We start from the raw sequence: 12,599 nt of genomic DNA, 5'->3' as shown, positions 1-12,599 counted from the left end.
TACTGTTCAAATTTAGCACAATTTTCTTCTCTGGAACAAAATTTAGCACCCAGCTTGTGTGCTGTACCACAGCTGTTAGAGTAAAGCATTAACACTCTCAAGCACGTAGAACATATTTAATGCCTCTTTAGAAATAAAAATGCAGCATGAAAACAGGATGAGAGCAATTCAGAAACAATTCATTTATGGGACTGTGTGTCTCAACTTAGAATCAAGTGTAATTTTGTGGCAATTTTCAGGATCTAATGCACAAAATCAAGAGGAAAACCTTTCCAGGGAAACTGCTGCATCTAGAAAGCTTTTTGAGAACCTAGGTCACTGTGCTTCCTAAACTCCTGACACTTTTATGGCCATCCTTCCACTGCCTCACAATCTGCTACCCTGTCTCCTCTTCACAACATTTCTGCAATTACAAGCACAGAGTGCTACGGTCACACATCTTGCATGTGGCGTAGGGTTGAGTCATAGTCCTGAAAAGACTTACTGAAGCCTCAGTAAGTGCACTGAATTTACTTACATGTTTAAAAAGCATTGTGTTTTGTTAAGACATGATTTTCTGGCTCAGATTATTACTTTAAAAATTACTATGATGCTCATATAAAGACTAACAAAACGGATCTTAGGCTTTGGGATGACTTATGTCTGGTGCAAAAACATGAGGGATCAACTTAGTTACTTCTTATCTTATTGATACCATTGCAACTCAGCCATTCAGAAAGGAGACACATTTGTTAATGAAGTTAAATGAAAGTTCCATCAAATTAAATTGTAGCTTTTAGTAATATTAAAAATCATGTCTTTATTATCCAAAAAAAAAGGCACTAGCTTTCACTTAAACACAGGTTTTATTAATTGAGTAAAATCTACCCTGGCACAGCTTTACAAATGCACACAGAGACATTATTTCCCCCTTTAATCTTGGAAGTAAATAGTAGTAGCGTTGGCAGTGGTGGCAAACACCCAAATTTAGGTCAGGGGATTAGATAGCTGTGAGGACAGCTGTCAGTTCACACTATAGTTATGCTTCTCTCAAAAGGCAGTGCTGTTTGTTGACATTAATTTTGATGTTGCACAGATATGTTTAAACCATCTGACTCTAGATTATAATGGAAAAAGTACTTCCTAATAAATTTCTTTATGAGATGACAGTAGGAAGACAAACAGCAGTGATTTGTAGATTTATGTTCATGAGTCATGGATTTTGACACAAAGTTTTGGGGTTTTTTTTGAGTTTTTTTGTTGTTGAGCCAGTGAGTGATAATACAAGATCACAGGAACAGCACATGTTCTTAACCAACTTGCTGTTTCAAAATAATTCTGGAAAGCTGCGGACATAACCAATACGTATCATTTGTACAGTAGAACTGCTGAAAGTAACTCAAGAGTGCACATTCATCTACAGCATTAGATCTGCTCACCAGGTTCCTTAGGAAAAGTTCCTGGCTGCAGACTGCAGGCTTGCTCCGGGGCAGTGAATACTGAACCATCCAGCCATCCTGACGCAGCTCAGAGCCCTGGGTTTGTCCTGTGCACCAGGTGTCCCACCATTCCACCCAGCGTGGCACAGTTAATGCCATCACAGAGATGGAAGACACCGAAGAGGTGTTATCTCAGTAACCTAGGGAAGCACATACCGGAGTTGAGGGCTGGACCTGGGGTGTGGCTGATGTGGTCATAAAGTGGGCAATCTAGAACAGATGTACAAGTGAGAACTTTCAAACAGGAAAGGAGCAGAAGTGTTTTCTATAACTAATGCTAACAATAAGTGAAAACTTACCTTTTACTCAACAGTTATTCTTTAAAAACAGAATATGCTGACCTTCTCTTACATCAAACGTTCTTCTAAATTTCTATAATAAGCAAATCTATATTTCAGTTGGCTTCTGGTGATTTATGGATGGCTGATCCTAAACACCATTTGCAATAATCTGAAAAGGAAAGGGTTATGGCTGCAAAGCACTGCAGGACCATGGTAGGAGAGATACAGCCCATCATCGCATCTTCCTTTGTCAGGGGCTGAATCCTCTATTCTGTGCAAACTCTGAAAAGTCATGTTTATTTCTACAGAACAGGTCTTCATGTTTGAAAGAACATTAAAACAACCTTAAAGTCTTTCTGGGAATAAAGATTTACTTGAAAACACTTTTTGATTTAAGGATACTCTAAAGGAAGTCCTAAATGTGGTTATCAAATACACTTCAAATGTTCAGGGAAATGGAAAATATTTTTAGTCAACTTTCCTTGGAAAATCCAGGTCAGACTTTATAAATATCAAAGACTTCCAGAGAGAAGCTAATTGCTTTCTACTTCCTACAGGAAATTTTTGCTATGTGACAAGCCGAACAACGACCATTTAGATGAAGTTATTAAATTCCACTATGTTTAGTGTGCATGTTACTAAGTAGGCGATTATCAGTCACTGTTCTAAGCTCAGTAAAGGTCTCTGCCAAGTGTGCACCTATGATTAGTTAATTATCAGGAGTAACCAGTTTCACAGACGCTTTCAAATTATGCAAGCGTGGGAAAGATGGCTCTGTCATCATGCTGGTGATCACCAGCACTAGCTTGATTGCACTAGCCTAAATAAGAGTAAGGCCCTACAGCAATTTGGATTGAGAATCTGATCCAGTCAAAAATTAACTTCGCAGAAGAGGGTGGGTGAGAAATCAGTTTCCAGTAAGGAACAGATTCTCCTTTTGACCTACTAGGAACAATTTGGATTGGAAGTTATGAAATATCTTCATCTGGTATCAGCCAGTCTTTGTCGGCTTAAGACAGCAATATCCCAAAATATTAGGGTCTGCAAGGAATGAGAAGCAGAGTAATACAAGAAACATTGTAACTCCTTTAAGGTAACTAAATGATGGAATTTCATTTGAAATAGAAAGCACCAGACTGATCACTGCCTATGAAAGGTGACGTTGCACTAGAAGTTTTGGAGAGAATGACAAAGATTACTGGCATGTGAAAAGCATCTCTAAATACAAACACTTGAAAGAGTGACATTTTGGTGATTTTTTCTTTTTAATTTAGAAAACATACGAGTAAGATTTACACACATTAATGATTAGTAGAAAAATGGCAAATGACAACCTTTGTCTTCCTGCATCATAATTGAAAAATAAAGGAACTAAAAGAAGTATTTTAAAGCAATCACAGGAAATAATTTTTGCAAAGTGTCTAGTTACACTGTGCAACCCTTTTCCACAGGAAGTCATTCGAGACAGCACTTTAAAGGAGTCGTGAAATCATAGAATGGTTTGGGTTGGAAGGGGCCTTAAAGATCATCCATTTAGACTCATGACTAATGCCACTGGTTTGGAAGGGACACCAAGCCTCATACTTGCAGACCTACATTTAAGTAATCTATATCAGATATCAAAAAATCTCAATACTGTAGAAGCAGCTGTTCCTAAATCTGTCTTCAGGGGTGTTTCTTACATTCTCCTGCAAAACTTTGTTTGCTTCTTATTGCCAAAGACTGGTGTACTGAACTGTTTGAATGCTTTTCGTTTGATTTTGTAGGGGAGTTACATTGCTTGTTACAAAACAGGCAACAGTATGTTGTGGGATGCATAGTTACAGAAAAATTTAGGCAGGGATGACCACAGGAGGTCATGAAGTCCAACATCCCACACAAAGCAAGGCTAGCTTTACAGTTAGATTAGGCTGATCAGCTGAATTGCAAAAATCCTTAAGGACAGAGGTTCTACAGCTGCTGAGCAACCTGCTTTGAGTGCGGAACCACCATCACCATGAACTTGTTGCTTACATACCATTGGAATTTCCCTTGTCACATCTTTTGACCATATCTCCTTGTCTTTTTATTGTACATCTCTGAGCAGAGACTGGCTCTGTGTCCTCTCTAACCCCTGCTAAGCAGAGGGATATTGAAAGACTACAATCAGTCCAGAAACATGTTTTGCTCTTCTAAGATGCATTTTTTAACTGGCAACAGTATTTAGACATACCTGCAGATTCCAAACTTCAAATTGTAAACCACATTAAATGGGATGAAAAAGTAGGCCTACGTTAGCCACAAAATTTCTCATACTTCAGCTTTTAAACCTGCCATCAGCCTGTTTTCCAAAAAGTCTACGCTTTTATTTCAATCTAATTGTGACCTCTTTAAAGGTAGGAAATCAAATTATCAAGAATTAAATCGATCAAGCATATTACAGGAAATTTAAGGTGCTTCTTTGTACAATTTGTGTGTGGGCCATAATCTCAGGGTGACCTAGAAGATGCAATGGACTACATTTCTTTATCAAGACTGCAGACTTCTGTCTCTTTCCATAAAAAAAACAGGAGCCTGAGGATGACTCTTAAAACACAAAAAACATGCTTTCAAGATGTTCTGTGCTTGACAGTTCAGCTGCAGGAAAAGATACAACTAAAAAGAGATACTCATCCTTTAAGTACAGGCAGGGATGTTAATCTTGTGGTTCAGAACTGACAGTTTTTCATTTCAGGTGTCATAGACTTGAGCTCTGATTACACACTCTTCACAGGCTCCAACAAAAGAAACTCATTTCATCTGTGCTTCATGCTGTTGGTCTATTGTTTTACATATTCATTTTCATAAATCATACAAAATGCTACCTTGAAATTAAGTTTTTGTCATTAACAGTGGAAACAATATCTCTGTAAACAATGTTTTATAAAATTCTATGAGATTTTAGAAGTGTTCTGCCAATTCAGTAAGGTTCACAATATTTTTCTCTCCTCTGTTTTATTATTGCTCTCTACCTTGTTTTATTATTGCTCTTGTTTTACAGTTTGGGACATTTAACAATGTATCAGCCGTTTTTTAACACTCTCTGGTCAATATTCTACACACTAAAAACATTAGATTCTTAGAATCCAAATAAATCTACACCAATTTTTTTCGCAGGTTTTGTTGTGAAAAACATAGTAAGGCTTTCATTTTAGCATTTAGCAAGGAACAAGAGAAGGCGTGGTGGCTAGTCTTGCTCTTGCCAGCCCTGACCCTGACTGTCACAGCTGTCCCCCACTTCATTGTACGCTCCACAAAAGGAACAGGGGAGCACAGCGTAACAGAAAGAAGTCGTCAAATAATCCCTCTGCAACAAACCCAAAGGGACTCTTTTTCAGTCCTTTAATATGTCAAAAAAACCTCCCAGTCTTCCTCCATCTCAGAACTGTCTTCCTTTACCCTGATTTCAGTTCCTTGTAAGGGTCCAGGTCTCACAAAGGAGCAATATTCTAAATTATTGTACACCTTCTGGACAAGAAATCTTTTTAACTTTGCTAGATAAAAAGCAATTTTGTGAAATAACATAAGGTTCCAACCAGTCCAAAAAGTGATCAAGCTAGGGTTTTTAAGATAAGCATTCATTTAATGTGATTGTAACGCTCTTCCAATGAAATAACCTCAGTTTCTATTTCAGAGATACAGCATGAAAACAGTGATTTTTTTGAAAGTTTATAACGTTCTACTGTTTCAAATATAAACTCTTTATAAAAATAAGATTACATCAGTAGTATGACTACGCTTCTCAAAAAAAATAAAAAAAAAATATCAGGTTTTCCTCCAATGCTAATTCTATAGAAAACACTGGACCTAATTTTTAAAGTAATTATCCAATCTGCTTATCTTTGTTTTTAAAAAATGATTTGAACATTTAATACCTAAGTGAGAGTTCTTCAAATCTGAAAGTAATTAATTACTCACTACTACTACATTAAATACAGTAATTGGCAATACAGATTGGATACAGAATTACTCCTTAATAGATTTTGCATATTCAGCCCTTTGGCTGAATTTGTGGGATCACTGTCAAATCCCTCCCTCCCGCTGCTGACAGCCTGTAGCAATGCTGTACAGAGTTCTTCACACTGCATTCTTGTGTCCCAGATATTATCTAGAAATCTAGATAGGTCAGTGTTGAAAGATTGCTCAGACTTTCTCCTGCTTTCTTCCATTTTGAAAAGAACACAAAACAAAACAGTATAAAACAGAAACACCAAAAGCTCCCAGACATGCCACTACAAGATATTGAACTCAGTAAAGCAGTACTTCATTCCCTGCAAACTATGAATTTACATAATTTCAACTGACAAAACAGAAAAGAGAAAAATCCATTGCAAGTAACTAAATGTAACGAAGCAAACTCTGACTCAAGAAACTCCTGAGCTTCAAAACTGTTGGAGGAGCATTTGGAGAATACATTACAATACTTGTTGTTTTTTACAGCATTTTTTAAGCATTAACTTTTACCTAGTGCTGTTTAAAAAAAACCGTGGTCATTCTTATACTCTACATCATAATGAACTTCATTTTTCTTTCACTGGGTCTTTCTACAATTACCTTGTTGCCTTCTTACCTGGGTCTGGTTCCAACACCATGTACACGCATTCAGAAAAGACTGTGGAAACCTTGGGGTGAGTCAGCATTAATGTCACCCAGTATTCACCTTCACTTCCCTATTCAATCAAGCCTGATGCTAAACAGATGCCTTGATCGTAACTCATATCTGCTCACCTGTCTCTCATCTCTGCAAGGGCTTTGCTAACAAAAACCACAACAGCTTTTAAGAGGTGGATTTTCTGTCCAAAGAAGTGCAGATCTTGGAGGTTTACACAGCACCAGTCTATTGAATTAACAGTGAGCTAGACATAGGAAAGAAAAAGGAATAATCATATATGCAGACTACTGATGAAGTGTGCTCTTCAACTGCTTGCTACTACAATACTTGCTAAAAAACAGGGAACAAGGCAAAGAAGAACAAAGCTCTGTCAATAACTTTATAGATACAATAAACAGGATATTTCAGTACATTTACATTTTGAACTCAGAATTTTCAGCCTATTAATTTACCTTTAGGTGTGGAAATAAATTCTCCTGTATCCTATATATTTTCTTTAGCTGCTTCTACAGATAGACCACTTTTTTGGCTGGCAGACAAAGCAAGTAAAGCACTATTCTGCCATGTTCTTGCTTTTTACTTCAACTTGGGAAGAATGATTTATGCCAACACTGGCACAATTTCTTCAAAGAAATTGTGTTCTTTAATCAAAAGAGACAAAATCTTGCTATCTACTCCATCTCTGCTCTGTTATCAGCACCAAGGCCATTGTGACTATGAACTAGAACAAAAGACTCAACAACAATGTGATGCTGGAATTTCGTTTTGTTTGTGAGCAGCAATTTTCCTTTCCTTTTTCCCAGCACTTATCTACAAAAACTAAATTATCTCCCTAAAATGTTTATTTCTGTATATGCTTTTCAGATAAGAGTGCCTGAATGAATTATTCAACAGAGAAGAATCATGCTGTCTTGCCTCACTCTACTGTTATATTACTTGGATATATATGGAGGGATAAAATGTTCCTGAATTCTAGTTGAACAAGGAATCCATAGAAACAATAGTAGATACATTTTGGACGTAGTTTTAAAAACTGAAGGCAGACATTTTTAAACTCTGTTTTTATGTATTTCTGATATTGAAACAAGCAAATGAATCCACGTTTGTGGTAAGATTCTATTGCTTAAGCCCATTAGCTGAAGGTCAAGATACAATGCAGTACATACTCCAACCCCGTTTTCTGAAGTTCTCTTTTCAGCTGCACGTTAGAAGTAGTGCTAAAGGATCTAGTGCTGTTTTTTTCCATGCACACCAAGTGCATGGGAATGTAAAAAGCTAGTTTAATTTACTAGGTTTGTCTAGCCAAAGCAAAGAAGCTCTGTGGCTCAACCAGTAGCAGTGTCTCAAAGTTACATCACTGTAAGTCTTTGAGCCCTTAATAAATATGAAAGAACAACATAAAATATAACAGTCTGAAATAGGTGGGAGTGTTCAAGACATGACATCCGTGTTGGGAACATGAATTCATTCAACATCTATAGCATGATTTCTTCCAGCTGCTAAGAGCAGATGTTTCATATCTGCCTCATTCAAAGGAAAGGTAAAATATTTAAGAGAAAAAATCTACAGCATTAGGTCACAACATTCTGGTTTTTTACAATTAAGCACAGCACAGAGGGGTAAAATCATTCTGGTTTCCTCATATACTCCTTTCTAGTTCAGTTAACACATATAGGTATAATTTTCATTGCTGCAAAGAAAAAAAGAAAGGCCACTGTTGTCCTACTTCAAGTCACATAAACACAGAGTCCCAGGCCCTCTGTCACACCTGTTTATAAAATACGTATTTGCCTCTTTTAAAAATAAACCTTCCATTATTTCAGGCACAAATCTTGGGATTTAATTGCCTAAATTTCTATACATTGTAAAAAACAAAAGGTGCCTTTATAAGGGTAAATTTTCAACCTGTCTGAAAACTGTTCCGCTTGTTTCATTCGCAACAAACCTTAAACATAGCAGAAACACTGAGAGGAATAAAGAACACAGTAAGCAAGGGGAACTACACACTCCTGTATCTCATGGACACACATTTGACCACTCTGTGTACTTCAACAGCATCAGAAGGACTCCCCAGGTGGGAAGGGCAAAGGGACAAACAGGAGATTCCCTGCTTTGGTAACTGGTGGTTACCCAGGTACTCAGAACACTTTAACTATTAAGATGCCCGGTAACTAACAACAAAGCACATCACTCTTTCACAAGCATTTCCATATTGCTGTTCACATAACTTGCATTGCATCACTGTGGTGGCAGGATATAGAACACATGGTCCCCAAAGGACTGTGAACCTCAAAGGATGTCTATCAGCACAACAAACAACAGAACAAAAGCAGTAGTTTCTGTCTTATATATATATATAATATATATATATATATATATAAAATAACTGTTTGTCCCATTTCTTTTTAAAATGTGAAGCGGCCTTCAAACTTAGTATAGAGTAGTGTCAAAAACTGTCAGTTTTTGATTGGTAAGCTGAAGGGTCTGGGTAAAATTCAGACTGGTTGGTACAACAAAGTTTTAAATAATGGGGAAAGCTGATACAGAGATTGAAGGGTAGAAAACATAATTAGTGCCAGCCAGCATGGTTTTATGGAACACAGGCATTACCAGAAAAATTAGATTTAAGGTATTTGGACTCATGAGACATTTGACTTTGTATCACGGAGCTTTCTGTTTAAAAATAATGTACTAAGAAGAGCTCTGAGGGACTGTATCCTACAAAGGACTGAGAAACCATAATGGGAATATGGAACTGATTTGTTCTTTATTCTCTACAGTGATTCTCTGAAAAAAAAATTGCAAACGTAAAGAAGGCTGTTTATGGAAGCAGAGCTGCACAGAGGAGGTGTAAAGCAGCAAAATCACCTCTAGCACTGGAGGGTCACATACAGATCTTTTGCCACACGTTAAAGGGTATATTGATGTGCTGGAGGGGATTTAGAAAAGACCACAAGGTTTATTCACCGCTGTAGAAAATGCCTTATAGAGAAAGGTAGGCTTACAACAGCTCAGTCTGTTTAGTTTATCAAAGAAATGAAACGGCTTGATTACAGCATGTAATTATCTTGCGGGCAGAAAGGCATAAAAGGTTAGACAAATTGGACTAGGTATATACCACAGAAAGGGCACAGCTAATTAGTAAGGATAATGGTATATTCTCCATTTGTGAGGAATTTCTAGTCAAAATCAGATTTCTTACAGGGGGACAGGCTCTGCTCAGAGAAGTTGCCTGGTCCAGCACAGCAGCAAGCCGATGAAGCTGAGCAGCCTGCCACAGCCAGAGACACCGGATCATCACTGAGCCTCAAACACCAGGATCGGGCCCTGCTAGTCCCTGAAACCGGGGAGCCGGTCCCTGCAAACACAGGGCCTCCAGTGTTACCTTCAACAGATTACAGCACCTCTGCCACAGGATACATTGACTGTTCCCGTCAGTATACCTACGAAGTAATTTGAAAGCATCATTGGAGAAGTTTGAAAAACATACCTTCTTCTGTTTGGGCTTTACATTTTAAGGAAAAGCACATGCTGAACTACCTGTGGGGAGTGAGATTTTGCAATTGCCTTTTAAAACCCAGGCTCATGGCAGCATTAGCATTTAGCATTGTCACCTGGTACTGCTGGGAAAGCCCCTGCTCTGGGGGCAGCCCCAGCAGGGGACAATGCAGCTCTGAACCCTGTGAGGTGACTTCACAGAGAAAACCTGAGTGCGCCTCTCGCAGCCCTTCGCTCCGCTTTCTTGGTCATAACGCAGGCTCCATGGCAGGGACTCTTACCTGGACCCCGGGCAGCTCTGACCCCTCACTTGCTGGGCTGGAGCTGCTGTTCGTGCCTTTTTGCCAGGCCACAGGCTCCGCATTTTGCTTGATGAGAAACAGCGCAAGGAGAAACAATATTCCTTCTGTAATTTTCAATAAAAAGAAAAGTTATTTGACTGTGAACTTTTAACCTCCATAGGACAAACTTCTACCCAAATTATTAAGTGTCCTGGAAAATACCGAGAATCGAGCAGTAGGGGAGGAGATCCCCTGGCAAGGCCCTCCCTGGTGAGCTCACCGAGAGGATGCTTGCTGCTCACACAAGAGCAGCCTCTCCCAAAATGAGCACTGCGAGCTCAATCTATTCCCTTAGTGTTTCTGGGTGAAAAACTGACCCTGTTGAAATTACAGGCCAACTCCTACTGACTTAAATGACTTAATGGAGACCCTGAGAGGGCAGACAAGCCATACAGATATTAAGGTCTGTATCTGTACCACAAATACTGGTGAAACCAACACCCAAGAGGTTACTGGGAACTTGTGAAGGAATTTCCAGGAAAGACTACAAAAGCACCAAAGTGTTGTTGCAAGATGACTCTTATTTCTTTCCCTCTCATCTTTCCTTTTTTTATTCCTTCTAAGGGACCTCAGGAGAGGAAGACACAGCACAGGACCTGCTAAGCCCCTTCTCCAAGTAGGCTTGGCCCAAGACTGCTCAGAGAAGGCATAAGGAGGCACGATATACCTTACTGGGTCTCACCAGTGATCCAGCTACCGCTGTAATGCTCCAGCAGTGGGAAACACTATTTCAGGGGAGTATGCACACCTGGCCACTTTCTGCAGTACACTCCCTGAGGACTGCTCAGCATCAACGGCCATTGGATTAGGGATATTATACAGTACATTTCTGCCTATTCCTTTTAGTATTTGTTCATGGACCTTTAGTCCATTATTTTTCCCATTCCTCTTTTGAGCTAATTGATGCTGTTATCCTCCACAACCTTCTGCAGCAGCTTCCAGTAGTTCGCCATTCACTGTGCAAAGTACTTTCTATTCTTTTTGCTAAACCACTCGCTCCTTAGTTTGCACATCCTGCAGTTCTATTCTGGTATTGCATGACTGAGCAAACAGCAGTTCTGCATCTGTTGTTTGCTATCAACTGCCTCCACAGCTTGGAAAATGTCAGTCACATCCCCTCCTCCTTCAGAATTCCCTCTCCAAACTAGAAAGGCCCAGGCATTTTCATTTTTCCTGTTTTCCAGTCCTCCTCTGTATCTTTTCTAACTATCCTTCTTGCAATATGGATATCAGAAGTATACCCAGCGGGCAAAATGCACATGCAGCAAAGTTTTGCACAGTGGAAAAATCATGTTTTCTGGTTTGTTCACAAGACAGCACTGAGACAGGCCTGACATTATTCTGAATAAATATGCCTGGCACCACCTCCAAGAAATTTATGTCATGGGCCTGTCAAAGCTCTCCTCCTCTGTCTTCAATCTTTTCTTCACCCTCCTACTGCATGCTCACATTCCTCCAAGCCAAGTCCACACTGCTCTCCCATTTTTCTGCTACACCCCCACTTTCCAAGCCTCCCTGTTCAACTGTAGATAAGTGCAGGACCCTGCATGTGCTGATTTACCGTGCACAAAACACTGCTGAACATGCTACGAAAAAGATACAGGAGATCTGCACCACTGCTTCATCCCGCAGCTAGCTACCAAGACATCTGCATTTGTATTGCTGTTGGCGGCAGTTGTAACCATTTGTATAATGTAAAGAAACTCTTCACTTATCTCTGCTTGGCCTCGTGCGTACGAGTTTGGGGAAGCCAATACAGTGGCTCAGGGCTGCTGAGACTAGATGCACTCCAACACCTCAGCCACAGCGCCTGAACCTCCCACAACCTTGCCTTCAGTACTGGTCATCACCAACCAGATGAGTCAAAGCAGCACTGCTAGCCAGGGGAAGGGATGTAAGGGAGAATATCATCAAACTCTGCCTTTCCTTCCCCCTCATCTTTGCCTCTGTACAGAAAGTCCTCTATTTTCACAGTCATTTTGCCAGCACTGGGAAAGTGTGCAGTGAAAAAAGGCACTAACCAGGGTCAAGCGTGCAGGCACCAGCTGTCTATTAAAAGGAAAGCTGTCAGGCAAATGGTTTAGTTTCCCACAGTGAGCAGCTTGGGAAGGGCATTTCTTCAGGAAACAACTCAATCACTGTTGCTGAGACCGCACAGATTTTGCCTCTCCTCCTTGCCTGTGCCTTTAGGTTGCTGCCTGCCTCATTTGTGCCTTTACAGTTAGGGGCTTCCCATGACACTCAAATCTGCTGCTGGTCAGGATAATAGTTTTCACTCATTCTTTCCTAGGGACATGTATTCTCACATAACCTTAAGAAAGAGTCACTAGAAGGATTTAGTCAAAGAAACCTATTGGTAGTTTTATTTTGC

Source organism: Falco peregrinus, chromosome 10, assembly GCF_023634155.1.
Source record: "Falco peregrinus isolate bFalPer1 chromosome 10, bFalPer1.pri, whole genome shotgun sequence".
NCBI classification, from domain to species: Eukaryota; Metazoa; Chordata; class Aves; order Falconiformes; family Falconidae; genus Falco; species Falco peregrinus.
The sequence above is the reverse complement of the archived record's forward strand: the minus strand, read 5'-3'. Positions refer to the sequence as shown.